Raw genomic sequence first — 14,764 nt, 5'->3', positions numbered from 1 at the left:
TTATCAAGACAGAAAATAAATGGCCACGACAAGGACCGATGCTTGGAATTAAAAATACACAATTGAAATAGCCTCGACAAGGGCTTGCAATTTATCTACTTCTAAGCTTAACACATGCACGATATTCACAATTTGAAACTAGAAGTCACGAGACTTACCTAGGGTCCTCTAGACTTATAATTTGCTAGCAATCCCACGGCGAGCTTCGAGTCCCTAGAATCTTACAACACGAAGATGATCAAAACACACAAGGAATATTCACAAGACACAATATGCACAATCAAACTAAATTTTAACTCTAGAACTTTAGTCGCTAAACCGTTTGCAAGTCCCAGGCAACGGCGCCAAAAATTGATCGGTTGATCAACTATACATCAACCTTCGCAACAGCACGAATCATTGTAAAATAAGGCTATTGGTCGGGTAAGTCGAACCACTGGGACTGCGCTAGTCTAAGGCAACCTAAATGTCTAGAATCATTCTAGAGTGATGAGGGGTTGTTTATAAAGGTTTTGTTTGTTGTCACTTAAATTAGGAATTCAAAGCGCATAAAACACTAATTTGCATGGAATTTAGGATGAAATAGAACAATAGAGAAAAGGAGACTAGGGAAGTGAATCCGCCTCCATCCCTATACATATGCTAGATTAGACCTAAATTGGGGGAAAAACAACATATGATGGTCAAGACTTACATAGCAACACATGGTTGCCATATAAGTAATCAAGAGGTACATTAGGTCTCAAACAAGTATAATCCATCAAAAGATAGACATGCTTAGACTACCTAACTAAGGTGTAACTTATACACATTTACTTAAATGAGAGACGCTCAAGTTCTTGACAAAATGATAAAGCACATGGAGTTAGAGATTAAGCATACACCATCAAAGGATTTCCTAAGCAATGGTCTATCAAAGTCACCTATCAACATGCCATGAAACCATTTCATAACCTTGCTTCCACTCTCACCATGAAAAACTCAAGCAATATGATTACTCTAAGACATCATCTAAAGCAAGATAATCAACTTAAAGAAATCATCCATACATGTATCAACATTCATTACAACAAATGAGGTGCTCTTGGTTATGAAAAGACCATAAAATATACATGGCAAATCCCCAAAATAGACTATCCTAGGACATGCTTACAAGGGAGGGACTTCATCACCTCCCTAGAGAAAGAGTTAGTTACCCATTGCTAAGCTAGAAGAAGGAAGAAGCTCCATCTTCATAGCCATTTTCGTGCAACCTTCTTGGTGCTTGAAGAACACACCTCCTTTGCTCCTTTCTCTCTCTTCTAATCTTGTAAAAAAATGTAGGATAGCAAATGTGGGGCCTTTGGTAGCCTTTTATTCTCCAACAAAACCCTCTCTCTCCTCCAAGGAACACCTCCAACCACTTCATAAAGAAGGAAGATGGCATTGAGGAAACCAATGTGCAAGTGGCTGAAATTGAGCCATTTCCGAGTGCAATCTGCCTGATTTTCGAGCACTCGAAAAGTGGTCTCGAGCACTCTAAATTAGTGCAATGTGCAACATGCTCTTCTTGCTCAGCGCTGACCTACTTTGGTAAAACTGCTACAAGTTTGTGTCCCGAACTCCGAATGATGATCTGTTTGAAGATTTGGAGAGCTGATTCAGTGCTTTAAAAACTTCATGTTTTGATGAAGACCCAATTCTCAAGTCTGGTTGGTCGAAAATGGGGAGAAAGGCAGTACTTCAGTGCTGCCAGGCAGTTCTGCGCACCTCTGTTAAGAAGATCATAACTCTCTGCTCCGAACTCCGAATGATGAACTGCTTAAAGATTTGGAAAGTTGATTCAGAGATCTAAATCTTGCATGTTATGATGGAAGTCCAGTTCTTGAGTTTGCTAGGTCGAAAATGGCGACAAAAGTCAGGATCACTGCTGCCAGAAATTCAGAAATGGCATCCTTTTTGTTCAAAATTCCACAAGGCATCATTTTTGCTTCCTTTTTGCACTTTAACTAGAAAATGCTTAAAAACATGCAAATGGAGTTAATCTACATAAAATAATCAATTAATGGACTTTGTTAATGTAATTTAGGGCGCTTGAATATACAGTATTCAACGCTTATCACACCCCCAAACTTACATTTTGCTAGTCCCTTAGCAAAACCAAAATGCAAAGCTCAATGGAATGAAAACATGGGAATGCTATTACAAAAATATTCACCATGGCAAAGATAAACATAAACATAGCTCAAATACAACTTGAAACAGATAAAGAGCTGGAGACGGGATCATTGGGAAGACTACCTTGCATATATGAAGCGTTGATACAAAAATTGGGAAAAACCATTTCAACATGCATGCATCAATATCATAGTCCATATAAATAATTCAATTGTCATCTCTTAAATGGAAATAACTCAAACTCCAATGAAAGTGAATTGGATTCTCAACATACGGCTTTTACTTTCTTTTCCAATTCCACAGCACAAGTTTTCAAATCATTGAATTCCTCTTTAAATGAGGTCCCTAAGGCATGATTTTATTTACAAGACAACTTTTGTTGCTTGTTGACAATTTATTGCAACTCATAAGCGAAACATAGAATGGTTGTGTAATGCTGAAGTCCCTTAAGCTTTCTAACCAACCCTTGTAGCAAGCGTTAGGCCAACAGCTCCCAAACCAGATGGCTTTAGGGTGTTAAGTGTAGAGACACTCCTAGGGCTTAATAGCTCAAGTTAGAAAGGCTACGAACTCCAACGAACCATGTTTATTACAATTTTTTTTTGAATGACCGTGCAATGTTTAAGTCCCTTAAGCTTTCTAACCAACCCTTATAGCAAGCGTTAGGCCAACAACTCCCAAACCAGACGGCTTTAGGGTGCTAAGTGTAGAGACACTCCTGGGGCTTAATAGCTCGAGTTGGAAAGGCTACGAACGTCAACTGGTCAAAATTTTGTTTTATATTTTTATATTTTTTTATTTTTTATTTTTTTAGAAACATGCCAAAGGTATACTTCTATCAGGTTCATCAAATCAGATTAACTAGGCCAAGGTCAAGGTTAATCAAGTTGCATGCCTCACAGTTAAGTTTCCAATGTGCATCTGTGCATTGTGAAGCTTATAAGAGTGTAAATCCAGCAAGAATCTAATTGAGGCATTTATACAGACAACATTGTATTTGCATGATCACATCAAATTCAAATTTCTTTATTTTCAAAAATTTCTCAATTGCTTCTATACACAAGGTATTAAACATATGCTTTGTCTCCGACAAGTTCCAAGTTACACTATCATTGCTTTACAAAAATATGATACCAAAACTATGCCAAGAATGCTTTGATGCACCCCCAAACTTAAATTACACAGTGTCCTCAATGTGGGACATGGATGTAAGTTAGAGACAAAAATGACAAAGAGTAAAAAAAAAAGGAACAACAATACCCAGGGGGAGGAAACGGCATCTTGATACAAAAACCCCCAAACTTGAATTGGACGGCGCAACCTGGAGAGCATCATGAAGAACAAAAAGAAATAACCACAAACAGCATGAATAGCACAAGCATAAATATAGAAACAGAATGTACCGAAAGTGAACAGAACAGAAAGAATTTGCATTGCAAAAAGAGTTTACATGATTACAAAAAGAGCTGTACAGGGATCATGTCTACTAGAGCAACCTATACATAGCAAATTCTGACAGTTCAAAAGGAAAACAAAAGATACAAGAGAAATAGGTACATATGAAACAAAAAGATAAGGTCCAACACTCGCAACAAGCTACGGTCCAGAGGGTAAACGGGCGAGGATGGAATGGAGGAGAGATTGAGTCTTACGCCGTTCAGCGGAGGCCAAACGACGTTCCTCTGTGGCGACACGGCGGTCTTCAGTAGCAAAACGACGATTGTCTTCAGCGCGTGAAGAAGTCTCACACAGAGTCCGAGTGTACGCGGACAAAGAATTCTCAAAACGATCCAGTCGCTCATGAATACTGGCAAAGCTAGCCCGGAGGAAAGCCTGGTCCTGGTGAGAGTCGACCGGAGGCTCTACCCTTGCAGCGGCTGCTGCGGTGGAAGCATCCTCAGAAGGAGGAGGAGGTGGAGCGTGGATGAACAGGGGGGCAGCAGGCTGAGGGGTACTAGAATGGCTAAGAACATTGATCCACCGGCGCTGGGTAAAAATTTTAATCTTTTCGCCTTTTGGTTTATGGGGAGGAACAATGAAACCCTTGTGCTGAAGGAGCCGAGTGATGAAAAACGGCAAAGGCAATTTCTGATTTTCAACTCGCGGAACCCGTGCATTATGAGCATCATGCCAAAACTTCATAAATGTGGTCCAAATGAGCTCTGGGATGGAGAACCATTGGCCTTGGTCTATGGCATATAAGGCTTGCAAAAGGAGGCCCGACGCTCGGTGCTATGCACCAAAGGGCAGACATTGTGCTTGAAGACAGTGTCAATGAACCACAGGCGTTCCGGAAGATTGGTTTTGCGGATAAAAGACCGGGGCCTAGTAGGATCGTCAACAGTGCAAATGGCAGCGGCAATCTGCTCCATAGTTAATGTATCCGGCTCCTCATATAAAGGGAGATTCTCACGATTGACAATGTCATCGGGGCACTCAATGGGGCAACCAGAAACCTGAATGATGTCAGTCATAGTGAAAGCATAGGTGGTGCCATCAATGGATGCAGTGAGAGAAATGGGTGGCTCTTTAGGGCATTGGAGATTCTGGTAGAAGAGGAGCACTACACGGGGGTAGGCAACCCTGGCAAGGGGTGCGTAAATGTGCTGCAGACGCCGGTTAGTCAATTCGGCGATAGCCCACGAAGTAGGGGGTAGAATGTCAAAGGCATCCGTGAGCGGAAATGAGAGTTCGTAGTTGAGTTGTTTGCGATCCCAAGGATCACGTGGTCGCTCATGGTTGACAGCACAGGCACCCGAAGAGGGTCTAGGAGGGCGAGAAGGATCGGCACGAGACATTTAGAGAGGTGGACTTGGTTGAGGAATTTTAGCGAACACCTGGCGTGCACCACAAAAAGGAGAGGGTGAAAATGAGTGGGGTGGATGAAGCAAACCCAAAAATTTTGACAAGCAACGAAGCTCTAGTATAGAGCTAGGATCAACAAACCATCAACAAAACAAAACACCAACATTGCAAGCCCATCCTCCTTGTAAAATCATCATGAATGAACAAAGGGAGAAGAGACTGACCTGAATTGCACTCTATCCTAGAGTAAGAAGAATGGTAGGAAGAGGGAGGGGAGATGATGGGGTGGTGGTTGTGGAGGAGGGTAGGTGGGTGAGTAGGGGGAATTGCATGGGGGAGAGAAAGGTGGTGGTTGTTGAGGGAGGTGATGAGAGGTTGCAGAGAGGGGGTGGCTGCCGAGAGGATGGATGAGAGAGGAAAGGTGGTGATGGTTGATGGAGGTGGTGAGGGTTTAGAGAGAGAGAGAGGTGAGGTTTGGGTAAATTGTTGTGGGTGAAGGGAGAGAGAGAGATGAGCCGAGAGGGAGAGAGAGATGAGCCGAGAGGGTAGGGATTGTTGGGGGTGAAATAGAGGAGGGCTGGGGGTTAAAAGGAGTGAGGGGTTGGTTGGGTTCGAGTGCTCGAAGAGGCCCTTCAAGCACTCGAAATAAGGGTAGAGGGCTCGGGCCAAGGGCAGGAAGAGGTCGAGCACTCGAAGCTTGGGCTTCGAGTGCTCGAAATAGGAGCAGTGGGTGAGGTTGAAAGAAGTGGGTTTGGAGATGGGGTGTATGTGGTTGGTTGAAGGTTGTTGGAGATGTTTGGTGTGGTGTATGAGTGAAGTGGGCTGAGGTTTGTTGGGTTGAGTTGCCGAGAGTGAGGGTGGTGGATGGTGGGTTGGTGAGGAGGTGGGTTGTGGTTTGCATAGATGGGGTTGGTGGTGTGAGGTTGAGGGGCATGGTGGAGAGTGGTGATGAGTTAGGGGAGAAAGCTGCGTGGGTTTGCATGCATGCATGCATGGAGCTTGCATCCATGCATGGATGTCTTGGGTGGTGAAGGTGGTTAGTTTGGGTTGAGGGAGTGGTGCATGGTGTAGATGGTTGGGGTTGCATGGTTGAGTGTGGATGAGGTTTGTTTGGTTTGAGTGGCCGAGAGTGAGGGTGGTGGATGGTGGGTTGGTGAGGATGATGTCGGGATGGGGAGGTGGGGTTGAGGTTGAGTTGGTGTGGTGTGTGAGGTTGGTTAGGTGGTTAGAGGTTGGGATGGGTTTGCATGCAAGATTTGCATGCTTGGTTGGGGAGGTGTGGGTGGTTTTTGCATGCATGGGCATGCAGGGTTGGGGGTTGAGAGGAGGAAGAAAGGTGGAGGGGCATGCATGTATGGGGCTTGCATGCAAGAGGTTTGAGGTTGGTTGATGCTTGGTTGGCATGGTTGAGGCTGGGTTTGTGAGGAGGTTGATTCGAGTGCTCGAACTGAGCCTGTGAGCACTCGAATTGAAGGCAGCCGAGAGAGGTTGTAAGATGGATGTAGGTTGGTGGTTTGTGGAAGTTGGTCTGCATGGGTTGGGGGGGGGTGGTTTGTTGATGGAGGTCGAGCACTCGAAGCTTGGTCTTCGAGTGCTCGAAATTTGGGCAGTGAGTTGGGTTAAGAAACTTGGGCACTCGGAAGGGGGTTGGGATTGCTCGAAAGTAAGGCAGAGAGTTGGGGTCTTTGGGTGAGAGAAGTTCGAGCTCTCGAAGTTCAACTTCGAGGGCTCGAAGCCTGGACAGTGAGCTCAACTGATGAGTGCATGTGAGTGCAAAGTTTATGAGGGCATTTGAAGAGCAATCAAGCTGTTGCATGCAGTGGCTTGAGTGTTGGGGAGGAGTAGTTCGGATGAATGAAGCTTGGGAGGAAAACTGGAGCACTCAAAGCTTGCATGAGGATTAAAACAATGCATGAATGCAATGCAATGGTGCTTTAATGCAACATGTGAACCTGAACTCTAACATTTCTTGACCATTTCATGCAATGCAAGTTCTGGAACCTGAACTTAATACAATGCAAGTTCCTTTGCATGCATGAATAAACTGTGCATCATGTTGGCATCAAAGCTGCATGCATTATGATTATGATTATGATAAAAATATGTATATATATAAAGAGGTGATTAATGATTATTTATTTATATATTTATTTATTGATTTATATATATATATATATATATATATATATATATATATTATTTTTTTTTTATTTTTTTCATTTATTTATTTTTTTTTTCCAATTTGATCAATGCATTAGCAAGATGTTGCAAAGTTTGACAAATTATCCATCCAGGCATTGGATTGGAATAATGTGCCAAGTTTCAAATTTTCCATGCATGGCTTCAAATTTTTCCAATTTTGCACTTCACCCAATGCATGGATGAGTTTAAGAACATTTCAACAATGCATTGAAGATGAGAGTCTATGCATGTGAGTGCCATGTCGGAAGTCCGAGAAAATTGCCTGATAGGGCCGGAAACTTCCGGGAAAGAAAACAAGAGTTGAGAAGGTCTAAGAAGCCAGTCTAAAAATGTGGAACACAACTTAAGATAGTTCCAGAGAAAGTTAGATTTTGGCATTTCTACACCGTTTCCCAGAAAATTTGCAAGGCACGAGCAATTTCAAAGAGAAGGAAGCTTGGAAATTGAAAGAATTGCTTCCCTTGAGTTGCTAAATTTAATGTCGATAGCTAGACAAAGCTAGAGCAGGCACTAATCCTCATAAATTGGATCCGTCAAGAGGACTTCCTCAACTTTTCGGGTTAGGATTGTGCCGTCAATGCAAGGCTTAAGCCTTTGGCCATTTACCTTGAAGAGTGATCCACTTGCAGGATCATGAAGTTCGATTGCTCCATGAGGAAAGACGGTAGTGACAATGTATGGACCATCCCATCTTGACCGGAGTTTACCGGGAAAGAGTTTCAAGCGGGAATTGAAAAGCCAGACCTTTTGTACCGGGGCAAAAGACTTCTTGACGATGTGTTTGTCATGAAAAGCTTTAGTCTTTGCCTTGTAAATTTTTGCGCTTTCATACGCGTCATTACGCAATTCCTCAAGTTCATTTAATTACAACGCACGATTAGAGCCGGCTTGTTTGAGATCAAAATTGAACCTTTTTATGGCCCAATAAGCACGGTGCTCTAATTCTACCGGGAGCTGACATGCTTTGCCAAAGACAAGTCGATATGGTGACATGCCAATGGGTGTCTTATAAGCTGTCCAGTAAGCCCAAAGCGCATCGTTTAGCCTTACTGACCAATCTTTGCGGTCCGGTCTAACCGTTTTTTCCAAAATGTGCTTAATCTCCCGGTTAGAAATCTCTACTTGACCACTCATTTGAGGGTGGTAAGGTGTAGCAACCTTATGAATGACGGAATACTTAGCAAGGACGGATTTTAGATAACGATTTCGAAAATGAGATCCGCCATCACTAATGATTGCTCGGGGCGTACCAAAACGACTAAAGATGTGAGACTGAATGAAATGGATCATGACTTTATGATCATCGATTTTGGTAGCCTCGGCTTCAACCCATTTAGACACATAATCCACCGCTACATGGATGTACTCATAGCCATAAGAAGATGGAAATGGTCCCATGAAGTCAATCCCCCACACATCAAAAATTTCAACAATTAAAATGTTGGTGAGGGGCATCATGTCTCTACGGGACATGGATCCAAGTTTTTGACATCGTTCACACGATTTGCAAAAATTGTATGCATCCTGAAACAAAGTAGGCCAAAAGAATCCGCTTTGAAGAACTTTGTTAGCGGTCTTTTTGGCACTAAAATGGCCTCCACAAGCAAGAGTATGGCAAAAATTTAGAATGCTTGTGGCCTCGGTTTCAGGGATGCATCGCCGTATGATTTGGTCCGGGCAATACTTGAATAATTCTGGATCTTCCCAAAAGAAATGCTTGACTTGGGAGAAAAACCGGTCCCTCTCTTGTTTGGACCAATGAGCTGGAATTTTGCCAACCGCAAGATAATTGACAATATCCGCAAACCATGGAAGAGTAGAATGTGAAACTTGAAGAAGTTGCTCATACGGAAAGGAATCACGGATGGCTGCGAATTCTGAAGATTTCTCAATAAGTAAGAGAGAGAGATGATCGGCGACAACATTGTCGGTCCCTTTTTTGTCCCGGATGTCAATGTCAAACTCTTGAAGTAAGAGGATCCATCGAATTAAACGAGGTTTTATCTCTTTTTTCGCTAACAAATGCCTAAGAGCGGCATGATCTGAAAAGACGATGACCTTGGAGCCAAGAAGATAAGAGCGAAATTTATCCAAGGCGTACACCACAGCTAGCAATTCTTTTTCAGTGGTGGTGTAGTTCAATTGGGCATCGCAGAGAGTTTTGCTAGCATAATAAATGACATGCGGAAGTTTATCCACACGTTGGCCCAAAACCGCCCCTAATGCATAGTCGGATGCATCACACATGATCTCAAAGGGAAGAGACCAATTAGGGGGTTTCATGATTGGGGCGGAGGAGAGGAGAATGCGAAGTTTGATGAAAGCTTCCATGCAAGCGTCATCAAAATTGAACGGAACATCCTTGGCTAAGAGATTACACAAGGGCCGTGAGATTTTGCTAAAATCTTTGATGAAGCGACGATAGAATCCGGAATGGCCAAGAAAAGAACGGATTTGACGGACAGAATTCGGAGGAGGAAGATTAGAGATTAACTCAACTTTTGCCTTGTCTACCTCGATTCCCCGCTTAGAAATGACATGTCCTAAAACAATGCCTTCTTGGACCATGAAGTGGCTTTTCTCCCAACTTAGAATGAGATTCGTCTCTTTGCATCTTTGGAGCACAAGAGATAAATTTTTGAGACACGAGTCAAAGGAGGAGCCAAATACGGAAAAATTGTCCATGAAAACTTCCAAGAACCTTTCAACCATATCGGAGAATATGGACATCATGCACCTTTGGAACGTTGCCGGTGCATTGCATAGACCAAAAGGCATGCGTCGATAGGCAAAAGTACCAAAGGGACAGGTGAATGTTGTTTTCTCTTGATCTTGGGGGGCGATTACAACTTGGTTATAGCCGGAATAACCATCAAGAAAATAATAGAAGCTTTAGCCGGCTAACCTTTCTAGGATTTGATCAATAAATGGGAGTGGGAAATGATCCTTCCTAGTTGATGAATTGAGTTTCCGATAGTCAATGCACACACGCCACCCGGTGGTGGTTCGTTGTGGCACGAGTTCACCCGCTGAATTTTCAACAACGGTGAGCCCGGATTTCTTGGGGACAACTTGTGTGGGGCTCACCCACTTGCTATCAGAGATAGGATAGATGATTCCCGCATCAAGCAATTTGATCACCTCTTTCATGACCACTTCCTTCATATTTGGATTTAACCGGCGCTGGACCTCTCTAGTAGGCTTTGCGTCATCCTCCATGTGAATGCGGTGCATACAAATGGAGGGGTCAATTCCTTTCAAATCTGCCACTGTCTAACCAATAGCTTCTTTATGCTCTTGGAGCACCGCTAAAAGGTTGGTCTCTTGGTCGTTTTGAAGATCCGAGGCAATAATGACCGGAAGGGTTTGCTTTGGACCAAGGAACACATACTTGAGATGAGCCGGGAGCGGCTTAAGCTCAAGTTGTGGTGGAGATAACAATGATGGGACCGGAGGAGTGGTGGAAAGTTGGGGAAGTGGTTCTTTTGGGATTTTCCAAGGAGGTACATCCATGATAGCATTAATATCAAGCAAGGAATTTACTTCTTGAATGGCTTGATCAACATCAAAGATTGAGAAGTCAAAATGGGACATGCAAGTTTCAAGAGGATCTTTGCTTAGAATGAAGGGGAGAGATTCTTCGACCACTTCATCAATGACATCCACAAGAAAACAATCATCCTCATTGGAGGGATGTTGAATTGCATGAAAGATGTGGAGTTTGACTTGCATGTTTCCAAAAGCAATGTCCATCACCCCGGTTCGGCAATTAATTGATGCATTAGCCGTGGCTAAAAATGGCCTACCAAGGATCACGGGAATGTGCTTTTTTGGTTCATGGACCGGTTCCGTATCAAGAACCACAAAATCTACCGGGAAGTAGAATTTGTCCACTTTGATGATAACGTCCTCGAGAATACCTCGTGGATGCTTGACCGATCTATCGGCAAGTTGCAAAACCACGGAAGTCGGCTTAAGATCTCCCAAACCAAGTTGTAGGTAGACTGAGTATGGAATTAAATTCACACTAGCTCCTAAGTCAAGGAGGGCCCTCTCGATTTTGCTGTCACCAATGACGCAAGAGATTGTGGGGGCACCCGGATCCTTATACTTCGGGGGAGTGCTGTGCTGAATGATAGCACTAACATTTTCAGTCAACCTCACTTTTTTTGGCAAATGATTTTTAGAAGTGCGCTTTTGAGTGCACAAATCTTTGAGAAATTTTGCATAGGGAGGGATTTGCTTGATAGCATCCAAGAGGGGCAAGTTAATCTTCACTTGCTTGAAAACTTCCCACATGTCTTGAATTTTACAATTCTTGTTCCCAAAATGTGTCGACTCTTGAAGACGTTGAGGAAACGGAGCTTTTGGCTCATAAGTAGTTTCCACATTTGGGGTGACATGTGTGGGATTCACGTGAATGGTATTTGGACAAGAATTTGGATTAGAAGAGCTTGGATTCGGATTTTTCAAAGGAGAAAATTCCTCACTTTTGTCTCCATCGACCTTGTTGTCAACCACTCTACCACTCCGATGGGTGGTGATAGCTTGAACTTGTTCATGAGTCGGCCCACTCGGAGGAGGGGTTTCGTCAATCACATGCATTCCTCTAGGATTTTCAAAAGGTTGAGAGGGAAGCTTGCCCTTGTCCTTTTGAAGCAATTGATTCACTGAGTTAGCTATTTGGCCCACTTAATTTTCGAGATTAGCTATGGATTGAGTATGAGAGTGAACCAACTGGAGAGTTGGCTGCAAGGATGTCAAGAGTTGCTTGTTGGCATCCATTATTTGCTTATTTAATGATTCCATCATTTGCTTGTTTGCAGCTACTATCTCGTCAGTTGGACACACAGGAGGTTGATTGGAGACATTTGGATTATAGGGAGGACGGTAGCTTGAAAAGGCTTGGAAAGGTCTACCTTGATATTGAGAAGAGGGCTGATTTTGCCGCCCTTGGTTTTGGAATTAGGAATTTTGTGGGGCTTGTTGCCGCCACGAGAAATTCGGATGATCTCGCCAACCTGGATTGTAGGTGTTGGAATATGGATTGTTCCCGGACCGCGAGAACATGGCATTAGCTTGCTCTTGGTTGGGATTGGGAAATTGCTCCGGTGTGGGGCAATCTTCCGAGAGATGGAATGGACTAGTACATGAAGCACAAACTGAACTTGCCGAATTTTGAGACAATGAAGGAGGAAGATGTGGTGCCATCAATTAGTAGAATTTATGAGTGATGGCATCCACTTGAGATGATTCCTCCCTTATTGACTTTGGTTGACAAGGGTTGGTGTTGTTTGGAGTGGTTGCGGTCGGAGCACTACGAGAATTGTGTTGAAGTGAATTTTCACTCAAATTCTCAAGTAAGGTCCTAGCCTCATCCGCATTCTTGGACATGAACATCCCACCACAAGAAGAATCAACCATGAATCTATGGGTTTCGGTCAAGCCAGCATAGAAAGCTTGCACTAATTGCCATTTTGGGATCAAATGATGAGGACATTTTCGAAGAAGATCTTGTAGCCTTTCCCAAGTCTCGTGGAGTTGTTCTCCATCAACTTGAGAAAAGCTTAGAATGGAACGCCTCATTTGGTTGGTTTTACTCACCGAATAATACTTCTTAAGAAATTCTTGTTGCAATTGAGCCCAAGAAGTAATAGAGTTGGGAGCGAGGGAGTTCAACCAATATTTTGCCCTATCCTTTAGGGAGAATGGGAAAAGATGGAGATGAAGTGCATTGTCCGGAAAACCTCTCAACCAGATGGTCGAACAGATTTCAAGGAACTCATCAAGATGCTTATATGGATCTTCATTATCAAAGCCATGAAATGATGGAAGCATTTGAATGGTACTAGACTTGATCTCATATTGAGCTGCATCGATGTTTGGCATCACTATACAAGAAGGAGAAGCATAGGTGGTAGGAATGAAATGATCTCTAAGAGTCATTGGTTCTACATTAGGAATTTTAGCCCTGTCATTCCCCGGATTTCCTACGTTATCCCCATTATATTGAATTCAGTTTCAAGATCCCTTGTAAGAGTGGGTTCCCTAAGGTTCCGTCTAAGAGTTCTTTCAAGTGAATTTATATCAATAGGCGAGTCAAGTGTAGGTAGAAAGAGTGACCTACGGCCGAACATCAAAAATTCACAACAACATCATCACAACAAATCTTTATCATCAACTCCACATACGATGTTCCCTTTCCCCTCAATTATTAAGACAGAAAATAAATGGCCACGACAAGGACCGATGCTTGGAATTAAAAATACACAATTGAAATAGCCTCGACAAGGGCTTGCAATTTATCTACTTCTAAGCTTAACACATGCACGATATTCACAATTTGAAGCTAGAAGTCACGAGACTTACCTGGGGTCCTCTAGACTTACAATTTGCTAGCAATCCTACGGCGAGCTTCGAGTCCGTAGAATCTTACAACACGAAGATGATCAAAACACACAAGGAATATTCACAAGACACAATATGCACAATCAAACTAAATTTTAACCCTAGAACTTTGGCCGCTAAACCGTTTGCAAGTCCCAGGCAACGACACCAAAAATTGATCGGTTGATCAACTATACATCAACCTTCGCAATAGCACAAATCATTGTAAAATAGGGCTATTGGTCGGGTAAGTCGAACCACTGGGACTGCGCTAGTCTAAGGCAACCTAAATGTCTAGAATCATTCTAGAGTGATGAGGGGTTGTTTATAAAGGTTTTGTTTGTTGTCACTTAAATTAGGAATTCAAAGCGCATAAAACACTAATTTGCATGGAATTTAGGATGAAATAGAACAATAGAGAAAAGGAGACTAGGGAATTGAATCCGCCTCCATCCCTATACATATGCTAGATTAGACCTAAATTGGGGGAAAAACAACATATGATGGTCAAGACTTACATAGCAACACATGGTTGCCATATAAGTAATCAAGAGGTACATTAGGTCTCAAACAAGTATAATCCATCAAAAGATAAACATGCTTAGACTACCTAACTAAGGTGTAGCTTATACACATTTACTTAAATGAGAGACTATCAAGTTCTTGACAAAATGATAAAGCACATGGAGTTAGAGATTAAGCATACACCATCAAAGGATTTCCTAAGCAATGGTCTATCGAAGTCACCTATCAACATGCCATGAAACCATTTCATAACCTTGCTTCCACTCTCACCATGAAAAACTCAAGCAATATGATTACTCTAAGACATCATCTAAAGCAAGATAATCAACTTAAAGAAATCATCCATACATGTATCAACATTCATTACAACAAATGAGGTGCTCTTGGTTATGAAAAGACCATAAAATATACATGGCAAATCCCCAAAATAGACTATCCTAGGACATGCTTACAAAGGAGGGACTTCATCACCTCCCTAGAGAAAGAGTTAGTTACCCATTGCTAAGCTAGAAGAAGGAAGAAGCTCCATCTTCATAGCCATTTTCGTGCAACCTTCTTGGTGCTTGAAGAACACACCTCCTTTGCTCCTTTCTCTCTCTTCTAATCTTGTAAAAAAATGTAGGATAGCAAATGTGTGGCCTTTGGTAGCCTTTTATTCTCCAACAAAACCCTCTCTCTCCTCCAAGGA

General features: G+C 42.7%; 1 pseudogene; it reads right to left on the bottom strand.

Moving 5' to 3' along the window:
* The window catches only part of LOC132270573 (uncharacterized), a 30,739-nt pseudogene extending 19,774 nt beyond the window's left edge, over positions 1-10,965 (bottom strand).
* Between the last annotated feature and the right edge of the window lie 3,799 nt (positions 10,966-14,764).

The sequence above is a fragment of the Cornus florida genome, unplaced genomic scaffold (genome assembly GCF_030987335.1).
Source record: "Cornus florida cultivar Cherokee Brave unplaced genomic scaffold, ASM3098733v1 CherokeeBrave_3.0.0_Hap2_Chr08, whole genome shotgun sequence".
Lineage (NCBI taxonomy): Eukaryota > Viridiplantae > Streptophyta > Magnoliopsida > Cornales > Cornaceae > Cornus > Cornus florida.
Note: the sequence above shows the minus strand (reverse complement) of the source record. Positions and strands in the feature narration are given on the sequence as shown.